This window comes from Ptiloglossa arizonensis, chromosome 1, assembly GCF_051014685.1.
Source record: "Ptiloglossa arizonensis isolate GNS036 chromosome 1, iyPtiAriz1_principal, whole genome shotgun sequence".
In the NCBI taxonomy this organism is placed as follows: domain Eukaryota; kingdom Metazoa; phylum Arthropoda; class Insecta; order Hymenoptera; family Colletidae; genus Ptiloglossa; species Ptiloglossa arizonensis.
Genome location: NC_135048.1, coordinates 13,160,580 through 13,185,750, shown reverse-complemented (window position 1 = coordinate 13,185,750; position 25,171 = coordinate 13,160,580). Strand labels below are relative to the sequence as shown.

The following is a 25,171-nucleotide window of genomic DNA, read 5'->3' as shown; positions in this document are numbered from 1 at the left end:
TATAATGGCTTTACTGGCGGAGCAGTGGCTCGGCAAATGAACGACGCCGTCGAATCCTGGTTCGGTAAACTCGTACGATTCTTTCACCGTCTACCAATGAGGTGTCACCAGCGCTTTGACGCGGGATTAATGGCGACGAGGCTGCGATGTTACTCCGTTTAGGCCTAATCGGTTCTAGGTGTCCCCAGATGGCAATGTTACACTGTTCAGGTTACGAACTGTTCTAGGTGTTCTCAACCAACAATATCATCCTGCCTGATCCTAACTAGTTCTACATGTCCTCGAGCAGCAAAATTACCCTGTATGGTTATAACCAGTTTCTCTGTACAGCAATACCATCTTGACTAGGTTTAATCGGTTCTGGATGTCTTCAAAGGGCCATGGTACTCTTCAAGGTTTTAACTAATTGTAAATGTTGTCAAGTATACCCTCTCTAGTTGTGATCAGTTTCTTACTGGATCACCATTACTAGGTCTAATAAGTTTTGAATATTCTCCCGGTAGCAATGTGTCGCCGATTCAGGTCACTTTTGGAAATCCAAAATTAACAATATTATTATTCTGAAACTATCTAGAAATTGTGTCAAGATGTCGGTGCTACTTTTCTCTTTGTTATTTAAACGTTACAAGCTGATCTGAATAATGAATCGGTTGGTACCGGAAACGATATAATCTAGTTACGAAGGATTTTCTCGAACATTTCTAACGTTTCAAAGGAACCGGGTTAAAATCAACTTAAATGGTAACATTGTTTTCCGAGACGGAATTATGGAAGGAGACAAGCACTGTTTTGGAACGTCGCCGGAAATGATTCAGCCCAAAGTGCACCCTGCGTTATAATCTAACGCCGATCGTTTCCTACATCTTATTACATTATAGTAGGATATCGGAGATTCGACGTACTGTAATTTGTCATGCTGAATTATGCATGTAAACGCAAGGGGAGCAATTTCAATATTTGCCGTAGATCGATATAACGCTTCTCGCTGACTTTTACGACGTTTAACCGCCGTGCGGTGCGGAGAAAGAATATTTGCATAACGACGAAGAGGAGAGCCGCGAAGACAAATTTGTGCATAGATATTCTCGCGTAATTTCAATATGTATGGGTTAAACAGTCAAAAAGTTATCTTACGATGATTTCTCGCTAAATCAACGTTTGTACAATTTCTGCTTCATCCGCGTTTATTTAACGCATCGTTAGCTAAAAATACAAAGGATAGGAAAACTTTTGGAGAAATTGTCTAATTTTATTGTTCGTAGTGTTCGCGACCGAAACGTTCAATATTTCACACGAAGAATTTTTCCTGTCCGGTTTACCTTTCGCAAACTGTACCGGAATGGAGCAACGTGGAACGCGTGTAAATCGCACGTCACGAACGAAAATGTAAGAAAACTGTCAGGGAGTCGCGCCGAAGAAACAAAATTGAATCGTTGCAGCGTCACCAGTTGGACGGGTTCGTCTGGTCAACAGCTCTGTCTATTACAGAATTTCCTGCACGACCGGTACAATTTCTACCGGTCATCGCATGAATATGCAAAATGTACGTCCAAACAGCTCCGTGCAGAGACAGCAGAGGGAATTACAATTCTCGCGTAACGTTTTCGAACGCTCTACGCGGACCAGCTATCCAAAACAGACGTATCAGCACCAGCCTTATTTTTATCGGGAAGAAATTCGTGACACAATTTCGACCGTTTCGAACTGATCAGCCGTTCGATGCTCAAACTATTCAACCATGTCTTGTAACTTACATTTCTGAAACGGTGAACAGTTTGAAATCGTTAAAAAATGAGAAAATCGCTTTTAAAATTTGAAATTCGAAGTACAGGGCGATTCTTCGTGAAAAAATACATCGAAATTGTGCTATGAATTTTTCCCGTACGAGACTCAGTTTTCGAGAAAAAGACACCGAAATTTGTTTGGCGCGCTTGCTTCTCGCTGTGACGAGCCCCAGCCCCGACCGTCTTCGCAACTGTTTTTCTCGAAAACGAAGCACCGTACAGGAAAAACGTTTTCCATGATTTCGACTGATTTTTACCCGTAGAATAACCCGGTGCCCGCTCGTACTTAAATTCTCGCCACACCCTGTATATTTACGAGCAGCCCCTATCCACGAACCTGCCGGAAAATCAGGCTCTCGAGGAAACTTTCTTAATTATCGACGGATGCGCTTCAGAGTGGGGGGTAAGTTTCAGAAGGGGGTGGCGTTTCACCGGACAATCGACCCTCTAGCCAGTGACCGTACGGGTTACGACCGCGATTTACCCCCGCCCCGCTCCACGAAATTAAAGAGAGGCCAAGGAACCGGCGGTGGAAAAAAAGAAATGGGCGTCGGTGAAGCTGGAGAGTGGGTGGTGGGTGGAAAGTGGGATGAAATCTCGCGGGAGTCAGCATCCGTGAGGAATAGATCGTGGTGGTGGGGGTACATTATAATGAAATCGGTTTTCGCTTAGCGCGCTTTCAAGCGGCCTTTATTAAATCTGTGATTCCGTCGTTTTCCTTTCTCTCTTTCGTTTTTCCGTCCGCCTCCATCTTCTCCAGGCCTTTTTTTTCATCTTCTTTATTATTCTCAGCTCTATTTTCGATAGACGAGGAAAGATGCGAAGCAGGTCTTTCGATCTGTCTTTCGCCTCTACCGTTGCGTCGTCCCTGTGAGCGTCTTCTCGAGGATCTTGGGGTGGATTTACAATAGGAATTCGTATTATGCTACCCAAGCTTTTCGCCTGTTTCCACGACGGATTGTCGCCGGAACGAAGAACGGAGCCCACCGCGAATATACGATTCAGCCAGAGATTGTACCTGACTCGCGATTTTTATGATTTTCTGCACCGAAAATGGCCGAGGGAAGTATAAGCACTACCGGAGAGTATTTTGCGGCACGGAGCTGGTTCTAATAAGTTATTAAAAGCCGCGAAAGAAGCACGGGTTTTTCTTTTTATCGGTTGAAACAATCCTCTTTCCCGGAGACCAGGTTAACCATCGGTTGACACTCTTTGCAGTGTCCCCAACTCCTCCATTCTTCGTAAAAATGACTGCGACGGTCGCGTCAGTAAAATTGTGACCTTCCGCGTAATTGTGGCTTTCGACAATAGATTTTCGATAACAATAACGCAAGTTACGTGCTTCGTTTAATATTTCCAACTTCGTTTCGCCGTACCTGGTCACTTTCCGCGCCGAGAGAAATGCGAGATGATAAATAGTTCGGATTAAAAAACACGAGTAAGATGCTTTTTGTAATCCAGCGTCATACCGTCGCGTCGAGCGCTGAAAGTTATATTCCGCGATCGAGGTCGTGCAACGACTAACGGGAAACAGGAAACAAACCGAAACAGCCGAAGTGTCGGCGAAACAATGAATTCGCTTATTGAATCCCGCGGTGATTTATGCATATCGGGAGGTCGTTTGTCGCTTTCCAATTTGCGCGCTAACGCGTCCGTGCCCGGAACGCGCAAATCATTCCCGTCGGCGTCGAAAAACTACGCGGAAATCGCAGCCTGTAACTCCAGACGGCGCTCCGACGGCGAAGGATATGAAAACGTAGGCTGATATTAAACGGCAGCTTAACAAACTTTTATTAAAATCGAATGAAATCCGATCGTTCCGCGGCGCCGCCAACAGGGACGCGCCGTATGTCCGGCGTGGCGATGCAAGTGTACGCGAAATCAAATTAGTTTCGGCGAGAGAGCGCATCCGTGGGCTTTTAAATTCCTTCGTGTACGTGCGCGCGTTGTTCAACGAAGCAGGGATTGGCCCGGGTTTCGGGATTTGATTTTTACGTTGTTAAGATTCGCGTTGTAGCAAATGGAAAACAACAATCCACTTGAAAGTGTAATTTTCCTTTAAATTAATTTTTTTGTGGTTATCCTTCCTTCCGAAACAATGAGCAAACTTTTCTAACACAGACTTCTTTCTTCTCTCGCTTCTTCTCTTAAAAACTTCTCTGTAATATTGATTTTAACAAATCCTTTCCCACCACAATGTGGGACACACACACCCACCACCCACCACATAACGGTTGTCTTTTTTTTTACTTTTATTTATAACACAACACACCACACCACACCACCTCTTCCCCCAATATCCTCCTCTTGTTTCCACCACTCTGTGGTAATATTCCACCGAATATATTTTTTTAACTTTGTTGTTCTGGTCCAAATTGCATTCCCAATTCTCATTTACAATAATAACAACAAGAACCAAGAAGAAAAAATGTGCTTCGAAACATTGCCACGGTTCGGGTATTCGAACTTGGGTTATTTGTGTGGCAGTTAGACGTTCTATCAACTACACTATCATTTCATTCTACATATGTCTTCTAATATTTTCTAAACCGTACTCTCAACTTCGTACTCGGCTCAGAAAAAGACTAACCTCAAAATATTATACTTAATCTAACGTATAAAATTTCGTCTAATCGGTGAATGATACGATCTTAAAGAATAAAATTTTTAGAGTATTTTCTAAACGAATGAGCTTTCCATCGAACAGAAATATTCAACCCTTTCATATTCCTTCCATATTCCGTATATTAAAATATACTCTCTACTCTGTACTAAGCTCTTAGAAAAAGACTAACCTTAAAATATTATACTTTATCTAACGTACAAACGTCCGATCGGTGAACGATGCGATCTTAAGGAATAAAATCTCTGAAATATTTTTGAAAAGAATCGGCTTTCAATCGAGCAAAAATATACGACACTTTTCGTAATGAGCTTGAGATATTGAATATTAGCGTCGAGTTCTCGCCAATTAGCCAACGGAGTCCCTTTTCCATCGTACCTTCATTCGCTGCATTTTCCTTTGCACGTGGACATTAATGCAGTGCGGAAACTGCATAGAATGCAGTCAACTGCAGACACGTTGCGACCCCGTCCGTGTGGATGCACACCATTATACGGACGGTCGCGTGCCCGTCCAACCCAGCAGTATCTCCGGCGCCCGTGATTTAATGGAAAGCGAAGCAGTCTCGACGTTTACCTTTGTCGTTATCGTCACACCCTCCGTCTCTCGGTGTCTTCGTTGAACAATCTTCCTTTGTCGTTTCTGTATCCGTGTCGTTTCAGCGATCTCTTGTTTGAGTCTACTTCTTCGAGCCCTTAACCCGAAACTGCTCGCTGGGAAACTGTTACAGCCTACGACTTCGGTAGATTAGTTCCGAATATAGTCTGGCCGAGGTCTGCACCACGAGCCGTTCAAATTGCCCTGAATATTTGACACCGGGCAACCCCAGAGGTGTAACTTTCAGCGAAACCATGGCGTCTCGTCGTGCTGCAGCGTGTGTTCGTAGAGGAAGTAGATTGTAACGGGTGTTGCAAAACGATCCCGTTTCGAGCGTGTTTCGGTCTGCTATGAGCTAACTTGGTCGATCGTGTGCACCGACGAAGCTCGTACAACCTGGAAAACGCTGTTCTTGCGTTTGTTATCCGGTTCGTGATGTTCTATGCTGACCAGGGTTATTTCGGATGCCGACGGAACGTTTTTGTTATTTTATTTTTAAATTGTTCGATCCCGGGATGTAGTCTCGTACGTGGTTTAAAATTTTCACCGTCCTTTGCTGTTTTTTGCTGTTTATTATCCTACACAAACGAATATAGATAGACCACGTTCTTCTGTGCGACTTTATTGAATTTCTAATTCGTCGAGGGGAAAATATAAGTAAAAATTGCTCTTTTTGGTAAATAGAATCTTCGTCGGCTGAGATCCTTCGGTCCCTCGCATCTAGGGCGCCGAGTTCGTTGTTAATCAGGTTTAATGAACGCGTTAACGAAGGAAAGTGCACACCCTGCTATGCAGTGCACAATGCGGGATACCATCTAGCATTCCAGGAAGCACGTAATCGCTTTAATCTTTCTCGTGCATTAAATATTCCGAATTACCCCGTATTTCTCATTTCAACGCGATGTTAACGCGAAAGTTCGAGCCAACAAGAGACTACATTCTTCAATGTCTCGCGCGAGGATCGTTTAAACATTATAATGTACACGGTGAACAATGTAGAATCCTCTCGCTAGAATACAAGAGGGACCTTAATTTCGAGCCACGTTAAACGCGCATCGTATTTACCACTCTCCTTCGAAAAACTTCCAAACGGATTGAAGAAGATTTACGTAGATGTTAAATAGAATTCGCGGGCCTATTTCGCAGCTTAATGCTTCTGTAACTTCGTTGTAATTCGTAGTAGAGTGCTCCTATGTTAGGGTACAAGTACCAAGTACAGTTTAAGTTATCTATGCTAGTTAACCGACTTAATTTTAAGTTAAATTTAATTGCGTTGCGTTAATTAAAACTGTAAATTAAAACTGTATATTTATAGCAAAATTCAGTTCTTGTGATATATATAGAAGAAACGAGAGAACTTATCGGTAGAAGTATTTGTGGTCTAGTGCCAACGCGCTTGTTTTCCACTCAATTAATCTAGGTTCAAATCCTCAAATAATTACGAATTATTTTTTCACTAATATTATAATGTCAATTGCATTATAAACAACTAAAATGTCAACTTCTAATGTTTTAATATAATTTTCAACATGTTGTTTAGTTTACGTACAATATAAATCAATAATAATGAATAATCGCGTCTTTACCGCAACGACGGAAAGAAAGTTTAAGAAATTTACTCAACACAGGAACAACAAAGTGAATCAGAAAAGACATTCAACAAGAAGACTCTGGAAAGTTATGAAAAATGGAGCGCAAAGAAAGAAAAATAATATTTGCACAATGTATTCCGTGACGTCTGTCGAGTCTGAGAGAAAGAAAAAGTACAAAAAACAACGATGAAAGAAAAGAAACCACAGAATCTGTTCGTATTCACCGTTCAACAATATGCAACATATAATAACAATAAAAAATTGTTCGCGATATCGTGATAAAAATCGTTTCTACGATCTTTGAAACGAAACGTTGACCTTTAGAAATGAACTATAGTCTCGCGTTTAGAAAAATAACCGTTAATCGTAATTAACGCGATCCAACTGCGGAAACAGTATCGAATAAAGGTGAAAACGAACCCGGCTCGACGTTTAAAACGATTCTCCTCGAACGATCGCGTTTTACGACGACCACCGTAAAAAGTTCATCGTCGTGATTTTCCGTCAGGGAGTGTGATTTTTCACGGCCCCACGGACGAAACGTTGACGTTCCGGCGATTAATAACCGCGAGTCGGGCGAACGATTTTTATCGGTGAGCCACTTTCGCCGAAGCATCGCCGTTGTGGTATACCTTCCCACGGCATTTCGTTGTCGGTTCGGTTTCCCATGCACGTAACGAATACGTGACGCGGTGGAACGCTCGGAATCGTTAGCAACCAGAGGCTGTAACGCGAAGCTGTTACATCGATTTTCAATATTTCCACACCGCGTTCAAGACAACGCCGACCAACGATGTTACATCGTCGCGTCATTAAAATATCCGCGCAACGTTGCTCGAATTTACTCCGTTCCAAATACGTCGATCAATTTCCATAAATTCCTTTTTTATCTCGTGCACGTAAATGGTACCGATCCGCGACTCCTAGCGTGCACGTGGAATACCTCGAACGAACGAACGGACTCCGAGAAGAAAATTTCCAGAAGGAGAGAAAAAAGAAGTTAAACCTGCGTCGAAGAATTGAAACTTCGAATCGTAGAACGGGAGCGAGTTTTCGAATATCTTTTCAGGAAGATGGCGACCGTTCGATAAAGCTGTGGTATCGAATGGTATTAAAGAACTCGTAAAAGGTGCAACGACGTCAGCAATCATAGCTCCGAAAGCAGATAAACCACCGGGAACAGGCAGAAGAGGGAATTAATCAGTTAGTTAGAGGCTCGACCGACATTAAAACCCCATCACGTCCAGCGGACAAAGTTACTAGGACAGCTAGTTACCTCCCTTTAATAACTGTCCCGGTCGCATAGTCGACGTCGACGCGGTAAAAAGCGTCCCCGGAATTTTATCGGTCGTTCGCCTCCACCGTTTTCCTGGGAAGCTCGCGATTCCAACAATGACCGAGTAATTCAGCGATTTCGGATTCTTTGCGACAGCGTGCACCAATGTCAGCGAAGCGACAGGCGTATCGACGATATCGCTCCGATGCCTGGCGTCGAGCAATGCAACGTTGTTGCACGACGTCGTCCATAGAAATGGATCCTTTTGAATATTTTCTTCTCTGCGATGGGAACGAAAAGAATTTCCCGATGTATTGACAATCGTGCGGCTGTCTGCAGAAATATCGAAAACTTTGTGGAACAGTGTGCGGGGATCGGGGCAACGACGCGAGTTTTTCCGAGATATATCTCTGCGCGAGGAAAAACGACGATCCGTGTTCGTTGCTGAGCTTGTGTTTGTTTCACGCAACAGCACCTTCGAATCGCGTTTCACTAGTCGATGCACCCTCGTTCTCTCGTACCGGGTCGAGGCACGATGTATTGGCCGCTCAAGGTCACCCGCCACATCCACCGTTGGATATTTCGACGACCAATGATCCGACATTGTAACGAAACGTGAAATATGCTATTCTGATAATAAATTTACAAGTGTACATCGAAAGGTTGCGCGTTATAATTAATTTTCCGAACAGTACTTTCCTAACTAGCAACACTTGCGGAGAAACATGCACTCCGATTCAAGAGACACAGGACGCTCATTTTAACAAATTTTGATTACATAATGTAAATTATTGAAATGATTTTGCTTTACTCTTGAGTACATTTACAGACGTATGTTCGATATTAGTTAAGTATACAAAAAATATTCTGTCGTTCGAATGTTTTAAATAATGAGGAACCTATTGAACCGTTGAGAAATAAATGTTTAAAGTTACAAATGGAATTATGGAGTATTATACGAGATGAATAGAACGAGATTAAATTAAAAAGTTATAAACGAACTAATCCCTAGAATGTAAATATTAGTAAAAACGAATGTTTATAGCACACGGAGAATATACGAACGAAAAGAAATTTAATTATTATTAACGATGTTGGTGAGATTTTGTGCAAATTATTGCACATAATTTTTGCTGTATAAATAGCTAATAGTGTAAAACAGGAACGTTCTGACTTTCGCCAGAAGCCATAGGAATAATCTTCCTCTTTCTACGCTTTCCACTTTATCGTTCGATAAGGTTAAAATAATAGCCAATAAAATAAGACCGTACCCTACTCTCTTGGGTCTGCATAGTAACCACAGAGAGTATATTTTTCCTACGTCTGAGCGAAATAAGAAAATAGAAGAAAGAGTTACACTAGCCTACGAGTCGTTAATTTCTCATTCTCGACGCGCAGTATAAAAAGAGATTATTTTCCGTTGTAAATACTTCAACAATTTCCGTTATTTTTTTCACGTATTTGTGACAATATAATAGATGCCTTATGACTTTTAAGACATCTATCTCAACTGCTCCGTTTACAAATAGAGGACGCGTGCGCGTGGAACCGCGCGAAGAGACAAGCTAGAGCGTGATTTAGAGATAGAAAACCTATAGCCTCTCGGTGAACACGAGCAACCGATTTATTTTAACGTGACTCGTAACTCTGTCGTCCATGACTAAACATACTCGCGTGGCTCTATTCTCCTCTACTACACGTTGCTGGAAAGATGATTAACGCTGACTCCATCTAACCACCACATTTGACTCTTCGCAACGCTCGTTTCGCACTATTTCGCATCGTCTCGATGCGTCACACTTTTTGTCAAACGATGCGATTAGTTCTAAATAAAACCATTTTGACCAATAATATACCACGATTAAGACCACGTGTGCGTATTGGTGCAGTTAAACCACTACATTTGCATTTCCTTCCTGTCATTTTCCCAGTAGTGGACAGTACATACCGTATTGTGTTTGTACGTGCACGGATGGTTTCTCTCGAAGCTTCAGAGCTTGCATCGTCTTGCAAATCCATCTGTTTTTATTGACACTAAACTATAAGACAATAATTATTTCTACGATGAAATACTCCATCGATGAATTCTCTCGTTTCCCTATTCACTCGCAAGTGAACGTGCGCGCATGGCTGGTTTCTCTCGAATCTTCAGAGCTTCTTTCGGTCAGTATCGTCTTGGAAATCGATCCGTTTTTTACCGACACTAAACTATAAGACAATAATTATTTTCACGGTGAAATACTCCATCGAGGGATTGTCTCGTTTCACCATTCACTCGTAAGTGAAAAGCAGCTCCCACTTTGAATCAATTCAACGTTTCGCGAGGACATCGTTTGGTGAAAAAACTCGCGAGAGAACGCTAGCCTCTTAAGAGGATAATGCCCGGACCCTCACCCTGTCCCCCTTTCTGCCGATATTATCGTAAGACGTTAGTGGTCGTCAAGAATACCACGGCTTAATAACACAGTCTGCTGGCTACGCGGACGGAACAAAGAATCGTCTAATGGCGTAATTAAGAAATTCCAGACGGAAAGGCGGCGGTTTTAAGGTGCACCAGAAGGGCAGTGGCCAGGCTATTTACGTGCACTTCGTGCGTTTTCGCGACCGTGCTTTCCGTCGGTCTGAGAGGTCGCCCGTTTCATCGTAAACGGAGTCCAGTCACTTAAAACCGAGCTTTCAGACTGTGGAGAAAAAATAAAAAGAAAAAAAAAAACAGAATAGAAGGTCGTTTCGCCGAATTTTCCGAACGACGGATTTTCTATCGCCCGGAAATTCAGATTCGTTTCAAAACCGATGTCTTTCTTCTTATCGTAGCCGCTTTTTATACGTTTCGTTCGGACGAAGATCCGTGCTTTTACGAGCGACATTCTGCACTCCGGAAGAGTGTTCCCAGTGTTTCCATTCAACGATTCCACTGGTATACAGGGTATCCCGTAATTTGTGGGATTCAACTTCGAGGATCGATTATACATCTATGTACGATTTAAAAAGTTTGTACGGACGTATGTCCTATTTGTTGTTTTTTACGAGATATAACGAATTTTGCGTTATTCAATGATCCGTATAAATATTGAAAATGATAAATTTACTTTTTTAGGTAAGCTTATAGACACCTTATCCTTGATTTGGTTATTCTCGTAATGGTTTCTGGTGTTTTCAGAATTGATTAGAAATCTTGTTGTATTCTGAATCTTGGCATTTCAATATTTTTAATAGAAGTTGTGTACACAGTGGATTTTACAATCTGCTCTGTTTACAACATTTTTTATACACATCTCGTAAACGAAGGTTGACACGATACGTGTTTATACGAACTTTGTTTCCTGCTTGTGGATTTATAATCAAATTCTGAAACGAGTTCCACAAATTACATCTAGTATTATTTCAAGTATAATTTTCGGTCTTGTATGGTCAAAGAATTACGTTTTTGGACAAATACGATCGGTTACCATTTCATTGTTACTTTTTCAAATTCAAACTCTTGAATTCTCGCAAAGATAGACTTTGCTCGCAGTATTCCAGAAAGAGTTTCTCCACTAATTCATCCAGAAGTGTCTCTCATAGATGCCTTTTTTAGAGAACCCTCACTTTTGGAACAAAGGCGATTTATATGCGAAATGAATTCTAAAAATCACGCTGATGATCTTAAAAAGTGAAACAGAACGATAAGATTCCCTGAAATATTCATACGAATTGATTCAGCTATTTTTGAAAAATTCAGACCAATTATTTTGTTTAAAATAAGAGTCACTTTTCGTCGATAGTTTCGGTGATTCTTAAATTCCAAGATCTCCGATCAATTTATGAGTGAGGATGAAACTATTTCAAGTCCAAAATTAGTCACTTATAAATAACCTCGAATCTGCATCCAAAATGCATAGAACGGTTCGTTGAGATCGAGAACAATGCAAAAGAAGTACCATTCACTCGTGTTTCGTGTAGTTACTGCGAGTTTGCAAGCGTGGAAGGCTGTTTTTTCAAATACCCGAGAAGTGTGCTTTGTACTGTCGATACGCGTGTGAATACGCTGTTGTCGCAATATGTCTGCCTTGAATGAGTACACGTGTCGACTTATCTGTATTATAATCGTAATTAGTCCTAAAGACATTTTTTTCCGAATTATTCATTTATCAAAGATCATCGTCTCCGTTTACCTTGAATCGTTTACATGAACTTAGCAACTATTACGACCAAGCGATGATTTTTCCGTCAATCATCTCATTTTATAAAAATACTTCTAACAGAGCAGTTCTCTATACAAATTTTTATCGATATATTAATCTTTCGTTTTCGTTTCTCTTTTCTCCATTCTTATCTTTCATACTGTAATAATTTTTATGTAATTATTACACAACAATTTTTATGCGATTATTACATAATAATTTTGTGTAATTATTACACAATAATTTCGTGCAATTATTACATAATAATTTTGTGCGATCATTACATAATAATTTTGTGTAATTATTACACAATAGTTTTGTGTAATTATTACATAATAATTTTGTGTAATTATTACACAATAATTTCGTGTAACTATAACATAATTTTATGTAATAATTATACAATACTTTTTATGCAATTATTACATAATAATTTTCACGTAATTATTACATAATAATACATATTACACATATGCGTAAATAAATAATTTAATAGTTTTCGGGCTTGTAATAGTTCCTCGAAACGCAACCTGGTGCGTCCGGGCTCGTTCGCGTAAAGATTCGGTAACTAGCAATAGCTGGGAATCCACGCGTATATGGAAAATTCGCGCGGGCAAATCGTATCCGTGAAATGGTATCTCGGCCATCCTCGTTCCGTTTCGATTCAGAAGGTAACATCGTCGGTGCATCGGGATCGTCTGTAATCGATCACCGATTCTTTCCGCATAAACTGGCGGTTCAGCAGGACAATCAGTGCTCCACTGTTCCGAGTTATCGGCCACGATGGGGCACGTCCACGCCAGACATCGAAAATGGGAAAAAGTGGGAAATCCGTACAAGTCGTTAAACGGAATCGCCGGGACGAGCTCGTTCGTTCAGCCAGTTCGATTTTCGCTCGATGAATGAAACTCGCCGGCGTATTTCGCGCGTACACTCGTTCTTATCGCGTGGCGCTCTCTTTTTTTTTCTTTTTCCCTTTTTTTTTCGGGGGCTTTGGCCCCCGGTTGAATGCAAATGGAGGCTTAATCCTGAACCCTCGTTACGTTGGATGCGGAGGAAAACCACGCGAGAGAAGGGAATGTCTGAAGTTTTCCCCCGCTTCGTTAATGAGGATTCGCGGGAATTTTTTCGTTGTCCGATTCACGGGAACGCGAGACGACCATTTTTCTATTCCTCGAGTAAGTGAGTGATTGATAATTCGTGGGTTCGACGATCGACGAATCGTTTCGCGCGAATTAGAGATTTACGTACGAAATCGTTCGTCGAGGATTCTTGGCTTGGTATTTATCGCGCGAGAGAACCAGAAACTGTAAATATTAACCATTGATTGATTTTGGTATATTAAGGTGTTCCTCGTACGTATCACAGGAAAGTTAATGATCGAGGAAAAAGGGATATGAAATTGATTATACGTATAGAATGGAAAATGTGATAATGTCTTTGGAAAATATTCTATGGAATTTGAAGTAAATTTCTTTGTAAAAGCAGTCGACACCAGTCATTTTGACTTGTAAATCTAGTGTCAAGGGAGGGTGCAGCTGCTTTTGAAATTACTAATTTGTCACCTATTACGCTTGGAAGGTTATATTGCTCAGGACGTGACGATTACTAACTTCAAGAATTTCAGCTTTAGTTGGACGTCGCCAATGAACAGGAAATTTATGACTAAAAAGGTCACCTTTCAGGGGGAACAATAAGATGGAGCCGTCAAATGGAGTGCAGATGATGATGTTACCATTTTCTATTAATTTTTACTAAATTGCATTAATCTTTTTAATTTTTGATATCGAAATTATATTAATTGTGCCTATAATTATAATAATAAAAAGTTTTTATGATTTATTTACCTTTTACTCGTTTAGTTTTATTGTTTTAATTCTCCTTTTAACTTTATGAATAGAATGATACATAAATTTCCTTAAATGACACTTTAATTGACATTACCATTTGCCACCACCGCGCTGCTGGTGGTTTTAAATACGCCAGAAGATTTCAGAATTTTCCAGAAAACGACTACTGTTTTCCTCGAAGGTGAGACGAGTTTTCAAATTCGACACGAGAAAGTAAGATTGACCGAGAAAGAACAGAAGCGAGCTCACGCGATCAACTTCATACTAGTGTACCGAAACCTTGCTTTCTTGGATACCTTGATTCATGTAATAGGTTGTTCAATATGTTTCGTCGTTGGATAAAACTTATCGAGCAACTTATTGTTAGTACTATACTGTTCGATAAGTTTTATCAAATGACCAAACTTATTGAACAATCTGGTACTGTTCGATAAGTTTGATCAAACGACAGAATTTATTGAACAATCTGGTACTGTTCGATAAGTTTCATCGAACGACAAAACTTATTGAACAATCTGGTACTGTTCGATAAGTTTCATCGATCGACAAAACTTATTGAACAATCTGGTACTGTTTTATCGAACGACAGAACATAGTGAACAATCTGGTACTATTTTATCGAACGACAAAACTTATTGAACAATCTGGTACTGTTTTATCGAACGACAGAACTTATTGAACAATCTGATATTGTTCGATAAGTTTCCTCGAACGACAAAACTTATTCAACAATCTGGTACTGTTTCATCGAACGACAAAACTTATTGAACAATCTGATACTGTTTTATCGAACCACAGAACTTATTGAACAATCTGATATTGTTCGATAAGTTTCCTCGAACGACAAAACTTATTGAACAATCTGGTACTGTTTTATCAAACGACAGAACTTATTGAACAACCTGGTATAAACATTCGTTCGCTTGATTCGATAAAACGGTAACTACGCTTGGTTGTCTCGACGAAATACGCGACGAGGAGGCACAAGCATCGCTATTGTTTCGAAATTTCGGGAAATCGTTCCCAAGCGTAGGTTTCGTTATCTTTGAGACGTGTCTGAAATCCGCTGAAGTGTCCACGCTGTATGTAGCACTCGGCTGGAGGCCACGAGCGAAATTCCCTCTTTCATAGCTTCAAGGTCGTTTCTCTTTGAAGCGCAGCCGCGAATGCCGGTGACGTTGCCGGGAGGGGTGGTCGAAAAGTTGACCAAAGGGGTGGTTGGTTCAATAGTCTGACGTATCTCTTGCGGTGTAGCCTACGTACCCTTTGACGCGAGCACACGTTGAGATTCATCTTTCGAGGAAAACGGGACCTGGTTAACCCTACAGACGCCCGATTTCCGGTTTGATCATCCTCGTCTTCGAATTAGCGAAATCTCGACGACCAACTGAGCCAAGATCAGGATCGTTGCAACACCTCCCTTTAATCAACGAGCGAGTAGAATAACACTCGTTTACACGTCCGAGGGTAGACGTCAGTTTGCGCACGCTCGAACAAATCGTTGAAATTCTACACGGAGAAGTTAGCAGGACGGTGGAGATTGTTATTCGTCGAGCTACTCGAGACGAGGCTTTTTAACCGTCCAACGAGTCAACCGAATCAAAGAGGATCGCACGTACGCCACGAAGAGATCTCTGGTACCGATCGATACCCTACCGATCGAGCACGCGCTTTTTCGTTCGATCTCGCGAAGCGTTCACCGGCCGATTTAGTTCGAAATCGAGAAATCGGAGAGAGGTTGCCTTTCCGAAGGGAGCATTATCATCGAAATCGAGGAACAGACGGGCGTTAGAAACACGGTCGCCCTCGTCGCGAGATTATCATTTAAATTGGCGATCGATGTTCCCATAGGATTATTCGTATTCGTAGCTATTCTCCCGTTCTTTTTTTGTTACGTTTTCCCAACCACGCGGCGGGCCAGCTGACCGTGTACTTATCCTTCATCTTGTCGGATTAGATGTTGTCGCGACTGGAATTTATCGCCAAGGCGTTTTCGAAACTCTTGGAGAATAAATCCTGCCGCGGGATTGTTGCAGGGCCCCGGGTGATCCGCGGCAGTTGAATAAATTCGCGCGTGCGGTTAATCGGCTCTCGGGGTGTCCATTGGCTTAGAAAACCCAGCTTTTTCGACGGGCTTCGCGTGCACCGTGCACGGAAACGATGTTCATTTTCGCGGCTGCATTATCCTTCATACAGGGGATACGGGTTCGGTGTACCGTCGTGCTCCTCCATTTTGCATTCTGGGATCTTGTTCCCGGGGCTCAACATCGCGGAACTTAATACACCGTGTTCTCGTTCTCGTTCTCGTTCTCGTTGTCGTTGCTGTTCTTGTCCTTCTTCTCGTAGTTACTCCTGTTGTCGCTATCGTTTACATCGCTGAAGTTATTTCTGTTGTCGTCGCTGTCGTTGACATTCCAGTAGTTGTATTTCTGTTATCGTTGACAATGCTGTGATTATTTTTATCGCGGTTGCTGTCGTTGACGATACAGTTCTTTCTGTTGTCGCTGATATTGCTGTAGTTATTTTTGTTATCGTTATCGTTGTTTATATTGCTGTTATTATTTCGGTTGTCGTCAGTGTCGTTGACATTTCTCTAGTTATTTTTGTTATCGTTATCGTTGTTCACATTGCCACGGTTATTTTTGTTATCGTTGTTTACATTGCTGTAATTATTTCTGTTGTCGTCGCTGTCGTTGACATTCCAGTAGTTGTATTTCTGTTATCGTTGACATTGCTGTGATTGTTTCTATCGCGGTTGCTGTCGTTGACGTTACAGTTGTTTCTGTTGTCGCTGATATTGCTGTAGTTATTCTTGTTATCGTTATCGTTGTTTATATTGCTGTTATTATTTCTGTTGTCGTCAGTGTCGTTGACATTTCTGTAGTTATTTTTGTTATTCGTTATCGTTGTTCACATTGCCGCGGTTATTTTTGTTATCGTTGTTTACATTGCTGTAATTATTTCTGTTGTCGTCGCTGTCGTTGACATTCCAGTAGTTGTATTTCTGTTATCGTTGACATTGCTGTGATTGTTTCTATCGCGGTTGCTGTCGTTGACGTTACAGTTGTTTCTGTTGTCGCTGATATTGCTGTAGTTATTCTTGTTATCGTTATCGTTGTTTCTGTTGTCGCTGATATTGCTGTAGTTATTCTTGTTATCGTTATCGTTGTTTATATTGCTGTTATTATTTCTGTTGTCGTCAGTGTCGTTGACATTTCTGTAGTTATTTTTGTTATTCGTTATCGTTGTTCACATTGCCGCGGTTATTTTTGTTATCGTTGTTTACATTGCTGTAATTATTTCTGTTGTCGTCGCTGTTGTTGACATTGCAGTGGTTGTTTCTGTTATCGTTGACATCGCTGTGGTTATTTTTATCGCGGTCACTGTCGTTGACGTTACAGCAGTTATTTCTTTTGTCGTTGACATTGCTGTGATTATTTTTGTTATCGTTATTGTTGTTTATATTACTGTAATTATTTCTGTTGTCGTCGCTGTCGTTGACATTGCAGTAGGTATTTTTGTTATCGTTGACATCATTGTGATTATTTTTATCGCGGTTGCTGTCGTTGACGTTACGACAGTTGTTTCTGTTGTCGTTGACATTGCTGTAATTATTTCTGTTGTCGTCGCTGTCGTTGACATTTCTGTAGTTATTTTTGTTATCGTTTCCGTTGTTCACATTTTCACGGTTATTTTTGTAATCGTTGTTTGCATTGTTGTAATTATTTCTGTTGTCGTCGCTATTGTTGACATTGCAGTAGTTGTTTCTGTATGATTGACATTGTTGTGATTGTTTTTATCGCGGTCGCTGTCGTTAACGTTACGACAGTTGTCTCTGTAGTCGTTGACATTGCTGTGGTTATTTTTGTTATCGTTATTGTTGTTTACATGTAATTATTTCTGTTGTCGTCGCTGTCGTTGACATTGCACTAGTTATTTCTTATTAATCGTTGACATTGCTGTAATTGTCTTTATCGCGGCTGCTGTTGTTGACATCGCAATAGTTGTTTCCGTTATCGTTGACATTGCTACAATAATTTTTGTTGTCGCTGACATTACTGCAGTTATTTCTGTCATCGTCACCGTTGTTTCCATTGGCAGTAATTATTTTTGTCGCACTTCCTATCGTTGTTCTTTCTGACGCTGTCATTCTCCTCTCTGTACTTTCTATCTTGTTTGCTATTCTCGTCGTTGTTACCGTCACCGTTGTTCTCGTTTCTGTGTTCGTCGTTGTTGCTGCTATCGTTCTTGTCATCGTAGCCTTCGATGTCCTTCGTTGCCGATGACACTATCGAATACCTTCTCGCTGTTATCATGACTCGTCTCGTCCTCTCGAACACCATCATCGCTGAACACCTTCTCGCTGTTGTTCTCATTGCTGAATTATCTCTCCCGGTTGTTATCCAAACTGAATTCGTTCCCATAATCGTTGTCGTTGCTGAATTTGTTCTTGCTCCCGTTGTTTTTATCACGGTTGTCTTTGTCCCGTCGGTTCTTGTCCTCGTTGCCTCGTTATAGCGAGGCACTCGTTTCTTTGGGCATCGTTATCGTTCTCATCCTCCGGGCTCTCGCAATCGATATCCTTACGTTCCTGTTTTTGTCGGAGTCGTCGTCGCTGTTCGCGTTGCTCGCTTTTCCTATCACCTCTCGGACATTCCGTGGCCTCTTCGTCGCCGTTAATTCGTCACCGGTGTTGTAACCAGTTTCGCGCCACGTCACCGGTCACACGCGCACACCCAGTCGTTATCGTTGCCCTCTTCGTACCGGTTGCGGTCGTTCTGATCGTCTCGCATCCGTTACGATCGCGTTCACATTGTCCCGGTCCTCGGTTTCGCGTTGCCCTCGCATTTCGAGTTCTCATTGTCTTTCATTACCGGGTCAACGATTCCACGTTGATCGAACGTGAAAACGTCCGGCGCGTTCCTTTCACAGCTTCGGAACGCAATCAACATCACAGAGCGATTCGTCGCTGTCCCACTGACAGCTCTCTTTTCCCAACCAACGGTTTCTGTCCCTGTCAAAGGACTGGTTTTCCAATTAACCGTGAAAGGGGAGGTTCCTGTTGCCCCCCGGCCAAGGTATACATACGACAAAGCCACTGTTTCGCGCTTCTATGCCCACGATACCGGGGCAAATCTGAGCTCCAGTGGCTCCGTCGGGACCCGTAGCATTTGATCTCGTTACATAATCTCGCCGCTAAATTCCTTTCTCCCTCCATGGCCATTCCGCGCTATACCTCCGCCGATATTGGCCCGAGCCAACTACAATTTCGTTCGCAGACATTAATTTTCGAGGTTCACGGTTCCGTTATTAAACCCTTATTAAACCGATGTTATTCTTGTTAAGTCGTGGGTCCGGTGACCTGCCAGCTTCCAACGCCGGAACTAGCCCAGGTGTTTACATCCCGATCCCCCTCTACTCGTTCCTCCCGATCTGGAGGTAGACATCCGGTCTGGACCAGACAGTGTGACGGGACACGTTCCTGGTAACGTTTGGTCCCACTCTAGGACCTCTAGGACCTGTTGGATGTCGTAATTTTAGCCTATTTACCGATGCATGGTTACATCTGTGCATTGATCTCGACGTTGAATCAATAGCGTGATTATGGTTCGAAAAGAGTCCATTGTTGTTCGAGTATGTACGACCTTGTTAATAGTGTTTGCCGTGGGGTGTTTTTTGGTATTTTTGTGTTTTATAAATGTAGTAGTCCTTGTTGTCGAATGAATAGGCTAGCTGTGGTTTAAAAGTCCATTGTTATTCGAGTACGAACAGCTAGTGGTATTGTTTGTGAAGTATCCTTTGGTACTCTTATCGAGGATGTGAATGTTGTAATCTTAAAGAACTGATTCACTGGTCCAATGCTTGGTTACATTTTGTGGATTAATAGTTCTTGTTTTTCAATGAATAAGGTAGCTATGATATACAAATCCACCGTTGTTTGAGAATGAACAACACTGTTAGTGGTATTGCTTGTGAGGCGTCCTTCGGTACTCTTATCGAGGATGTGAATGTTGTAATCTTAAAAAACTGATTCACCGATCCAATGCTTGGTTACATTTTGTGGATTAATAGTTCTCGTTGTTGAATGAACAAGGTAGCTGTGTTTCACAAATTCACCGTTGTTTAAGTACAAACAACACTGTTAGTGGTATTGCTTGTGAGATGATCTTCGGTACTTTTATCGAGGATGTGGACGCTGCAATCTTACTCGACTAGTTCACGAAGTCCAGCTCGATTAATTTTATGTTTGGTTCAATTTTTTCCATTCAACAGTCGTTGTTGTCGAGTAAATAGGGCAGCTGTGGTTGAAAAGTCCATTGTTATTCGAGTATGCGCGACACTGCGTGTGCTGTTTACTACGGGGTGTCCTTTGGTATTTTTATCGAGGTATTCGAACGTGAAGCATACATTCTAATTTTTCGCTTCAGGATTGAATCGAAACGTGGAGGAGAGTTTCTTCCGAGGTGTCTCGTCACGAGGGAGTATAATTTTCACTTAAATTCCAGACACATCGCGTCAGAGGCACGTTGCTGTATAAACGTATTCATTGGCAGTTTCTCCAGTGAGAACTATCTATCCATCGACAAATTTCGTAGACTTTGATGTCTGACTACACAATTACCACCGACAACTGCACCACCTTTTGCTCTCGATTCCACGGTGAACCATAGATCCCCACAGTAGAGAAGTCTTGCTCGCTTTGTCGAGTCGCTATTAATTCAAGGAAACCGTAAGTCCCTTTACTTTGAAATCCTCTTTATCTATGTTGCGTTCGAAACGTTTGTCAACGCGCGAGTGTGCTCGAGTCCCACCCCGTTCCTCGTTTCTCGTGTACAGTTCGTGGGAAACGGTACGAGATTCCCAGCGACGTTTAAACGTCGATTATTTTTATCTCCGGGACGATAATCGCTGTATTTTTTGTCGGTGAATCGAATTAAACCGATGTTCGCGTTATTCCATTCGAGCGATTTAATTTCAAACTAACTCCATCTTCAATTTTAGCGTATTATCTTAAGCGGAGACCGGTTTTGCGAACCGTCGACAATCCTCCTATTTGAAATTCTGCACAAAATTGGAAATGTGTTCAGGAATGTACCGAGGTTAGCCGAGAATGGTAGATACTTTGCTAAATTTGGTCGGCGAGTTCAGAGATTCCAAGAATTCGGAGTGGCTCCACACGCGAGAAGAAAATAGTGTACTTCGATATTGTTACTTACGCCGGGAGAAATGTTTAAACAAACGATTTATCGATCGTTGAATGAATCAGGTAACCCATCGTTTCTGGTGAATTCACCGGTTTGTATATTTAAACGTTGCCATTTAGACGGTCCGTTTCGTATTTATTATGCACGATGGTGACTAATTTACGGTTATAATTATCTCTGTAGGGTATTATTCGACCATTAACGTGATTCATTTTTAATTACTCTTAATTGCCCACCGGTAATTATTTAATAAGAAGGAACGATGATTCGGTTTAGCGCGAGAGATCCTGGTAGAATTTCGAGCGGACTTGAAAAAATAAACAATACCCGTAATATGAAATTTGTCGTTGTCGCGGTGACGATCTCGCGGAAAGTTTGTGTTTCGCCTACCGTGAATTTTCGTAAAAGTTTCGCCGTAGAAAAAGCGTACGATTTCGGACGATAATTGGTCCGCGAAACGTGGAATAAAATAGTACCGTTATTTTACTATTTCGAGCATTCAATTAACGAACGTTACCGTTCCTGTCGCGCATGAAAAATAAAATCGACTTGACGAAATAATTGTCTCTATTGGACGTTTAATAGAAACGGGCAGAATAATTAATTAACCAACGTAAGGTAGAATTACCGTGTGCCAATTCTTCCGTACGAATTTCACGTAATCGTGATTAATTTATACGTTGATCCGCGAAGCGTGTATTTCAGATTTATTTCATAAACTATTCACGTCACTGTATCGAGTAATTAATCTATCCACGTTCGACTAAAAATAATTTCTATGTCTTGGTCTCTCGCACGATCGAGCCCGCGTGTTACGAAATTATTCGACACGAAAACGCGTTGAATGTTTCAACAAATATCCGATCGATCGCACAACGGGGCGAATAAATTCATTACGGGGATCAGTTATTCCGAGTTTTAACTGGCAACTCGACGATAGTTCGGTGCTCGATACCGAAAGTTTAATAATTAATGGTCTACAGAAACATTCTTCTGTCGCAACTTCGAGGCAACGATTCGTGTAGCGCGCGACGAGATCAATAACGCGACTCCCGGTTTCTATGGATCATCTGAAATGCAAAGTCGAGCACTCAAGGAGGCTTTATAAACGTGTGTCGCTACGAGTTCAGCTCGATATCGAAATTTTTCCATTCGAAAACAATCGAACTTCCACGGTAAATACGACTATCGAAAAATTCTTTTGCGCGGAAACGTAATTTTAAATCGACGGGAGAATATTACCTTCGAGTGGATCGTTTTCATTGTTTCCAATAACTACACTTCGGTCTACGAAACTCGAAAATCGTTCCAAGATGAAAATTGAAAAGAAGAATCTCTACTCGCGAGATTCGTGCTCGACAATTCTACGAATACCGGTTTCCAATCGAAAGAAAAAAAAAATATGTTCTTTTCGATCAGTTGGAAGAAAAATACTTTAAAAAGTATTCGTAGAAGTTCAACGAACTCCGTTGCTTAATCTCCCTGGTTTGCCAAGATTGGATTAGAATTCTTCGCAGAAGTACATTTATAGCGGTGTCTTCGATCGGCGTGCTGGAGTGTCGGACTAATTTCTGTCTCTAATTACCAACGAACCGCGAACCGAGCAATCGATACTCGTTTCGATTCGTCGAATCGACGAGCACGCGGAAGAAAGCACGGACGTTTCCTCGGGAATTGTGTTCTCGCGTGCGAGTTCGTTTGGCCTTCGAGTCGCCGCGTGTCAAGCATCGAAATAATTCGACGAACGGAACGCTTTTTACCGAGGAGTGGACGTCGGCTAGGGCTTTCGCGATCGCGGGGAGCCATTACTCCATCGAGAAACCGGGAAACGTCGGTGGTGCTGCTGGTGCTCGAAAAATACGGTCAAGAAAGTGTGTCAGTGTTGAAAGTGTAATGGACTGACGGAACGGGGACTGCTCGGAATATTTTTGCTCCGTAGCTGCGTATAATAAACCCCAATCACGCGACGTAATTACATCTCGGTCGAGGCTGGGGAGGGGGTCAAAGAGAGGCGGATGAAAAAGCACGAAACCGACAACGAACGACCGAAAGCTTCGATCGATCTGAATCCGTCGCTACGGCGCGTGTTCCTCGAGAATCGAGTCAGTTCGCGCGGAAATTTTGGCACCGGAAGCTTCGATGACGATGGATTTTCCCGCTGGCGAACAACCACCGGCAAGTAGTACGAGTCGAGCTCTTCGCGCCATCATGAATTTCAGATGTACCGTTATCCGCTCTGCGTAAACAGTATTTTCGAATTCGGTGTTGTCGGCTGGGATTCGAAGGCGTACGTTCACAGCGTACTCTTCGGTGAAGTTTACACGTTCCCGCGGAAAGGAAGTGGCGCGAGTCGTGGATCGGTCCGCAGTGAATCGAAGAAATTCCGACGTTTACAGCGATAAATTGTCCCACGGAGTTCGGTTTGAGCGGACGGAGTCGAAATGTAGCATGTACCGCGACGTTCCTTGAGAAATTTTGAATTTCCACGAGAAGGGAGTAGCACCAGTCGAGTATTGCTCCGCCGTGAATTTCACATTCCGGGAAACAGTCCTTCGAGACACGGACGGATGGTGTCGAAACGTAACAGTGTAACACACGAGGGGTTGTTGTTCGAGAAATTTTAAGTAATAGGGGAACAGGAAGTAGCACGAGTCGGGCATTGGTCCGCCGTGAACTTCAGAGATTTTGACGTTCGAGGGGATAAATATTCGTTTGAAGTTCAATTTGGATCGATGGAATGAAAAAGGCGTGTCGTTTGTAGCATCGTTGGTCGAGAAATTTTGAGTTTACACTAGAAACAAGTAGCGTTGGTCAAAATTCGGTCCGCCCTGAATTTTATCGTTTCGACGTTTACAGAGACAAATAAACCTCTGGAGTTCAGTTCAGACCGATATAACGAAAGAAATGCATCACTTATAGCATCATTGCTCCAAAAATTTTTACTTTGCACGAAGAACAAGTGGTGCGAATCAAAATTCGGTTCGCCCTGAGTTTCAGACATTTTGACGTTCACAGAGATAAATAAACCTATGGAGTTCAGTTCAAACCGATACAACGAAAGAAATGTATCACTTATAGCATCGTTGCTCGAGAAATTTTTAGTTTACACTACAAACAAGTAGTCCTAGTCAAAATTCGGTCCGCCCTGAATTTCATCATACCGACGTTCACAGAGATAAATAATCCTTCGGAGTTCAGTTCAGACCGATACAACGAAAGAAATGCATCACTTATAGCATCGTTGCTCCAAAAATTGTTACTTTGCACGAAGAACAAGTGGTGCGAATCAAAATTCGGTCCGCCCTGAGTTTCAGACATTTCGACGTTCACAGAGATAAATAATCCTTCGGAGTTCAATTCAGCCCGATATGAGAGACATATATCACTTATAGGATCGTTGCTCGAGAAATTTTGACTTTGCACGAGGAACAAGTGGTGCGAGTCAAAATTCGGTCCGCCCTGAATTTCATCGTACCGACGTTCACAGAGATGAATAATCCCCTGGAGTTCAATTCAGACCGATATGAGAGAAGTATATCACTTACAGCGTGGTTGCTCGAGAAATTTTGACTTTGCACTAGAAACAAGTGACACGAGTCAAAATTCGATGATCCTCGATCGTAAGATGCACCGAAAGAAATTGTTTCGCGTTCGATACGATCGCACGGAGTTTACTCGCGATATTTCAAGCTCGCCCGACGAATTTTTGTACTCTTCAACGCGAATCGAAAAGTACGCGTGTAACTTCGTCGAACTCGAGAAAAATGTTTCATCCCTGACGCGTTAATTTCCACCAGTCGGTATCTATTTCAATTTTGTACGATCGTAGGGAGACCGGTTCCAAAGGTTGCTCGTCGAACGAACATAATTCACGTTCCAACACCTCCGTCGACTCGTATCGTTCGGTACCCTGGCTGTAACCACCAGGGGAGGGGGCGTTCGACGCGAAACCAGTTCCTGGAAACGTTTTCTAAAAAAAAAAAAAGAGCTTCCAAGCTCCGCAGACTCGATTCTCGTATACGCTCGTCAAAGACTCTTCGACGTTGAACGCGAGGAATTGAAAAGTAGCTTCGAAATTAAA

At 42.0% G+C, this 25,171-nt stretch overlaps 1 protein-coding gene across 4 annotated transcripts in view; it reads right to left on the bottom strand.

Annotated features, from left to right (window-relative positions):
* LOC143149432 (uncharacterized) overlaps positions 1 to 25,171 on the bottom strand; it is a 284,472-nt gene that overhangs the window by 110,672 nt on the left and 148,629 nt on the right. The window contains exon 1 of one of the 4 annotated variants that reach the window (XM_076316799.1): positions 4,786 to 4,901. The exons of the other annotated variants lie outside the window; for them this stretch is intronic. The gene's annotated coding sequence lies outside the window, so the exon portion shown is untranslated. Of the gene's footprint in view, positions 1 to 4,785; positions 4,902 to 25,171 lie in introns of those variants that run through there. 4 annotated transcript variants of the gene reach the window in all.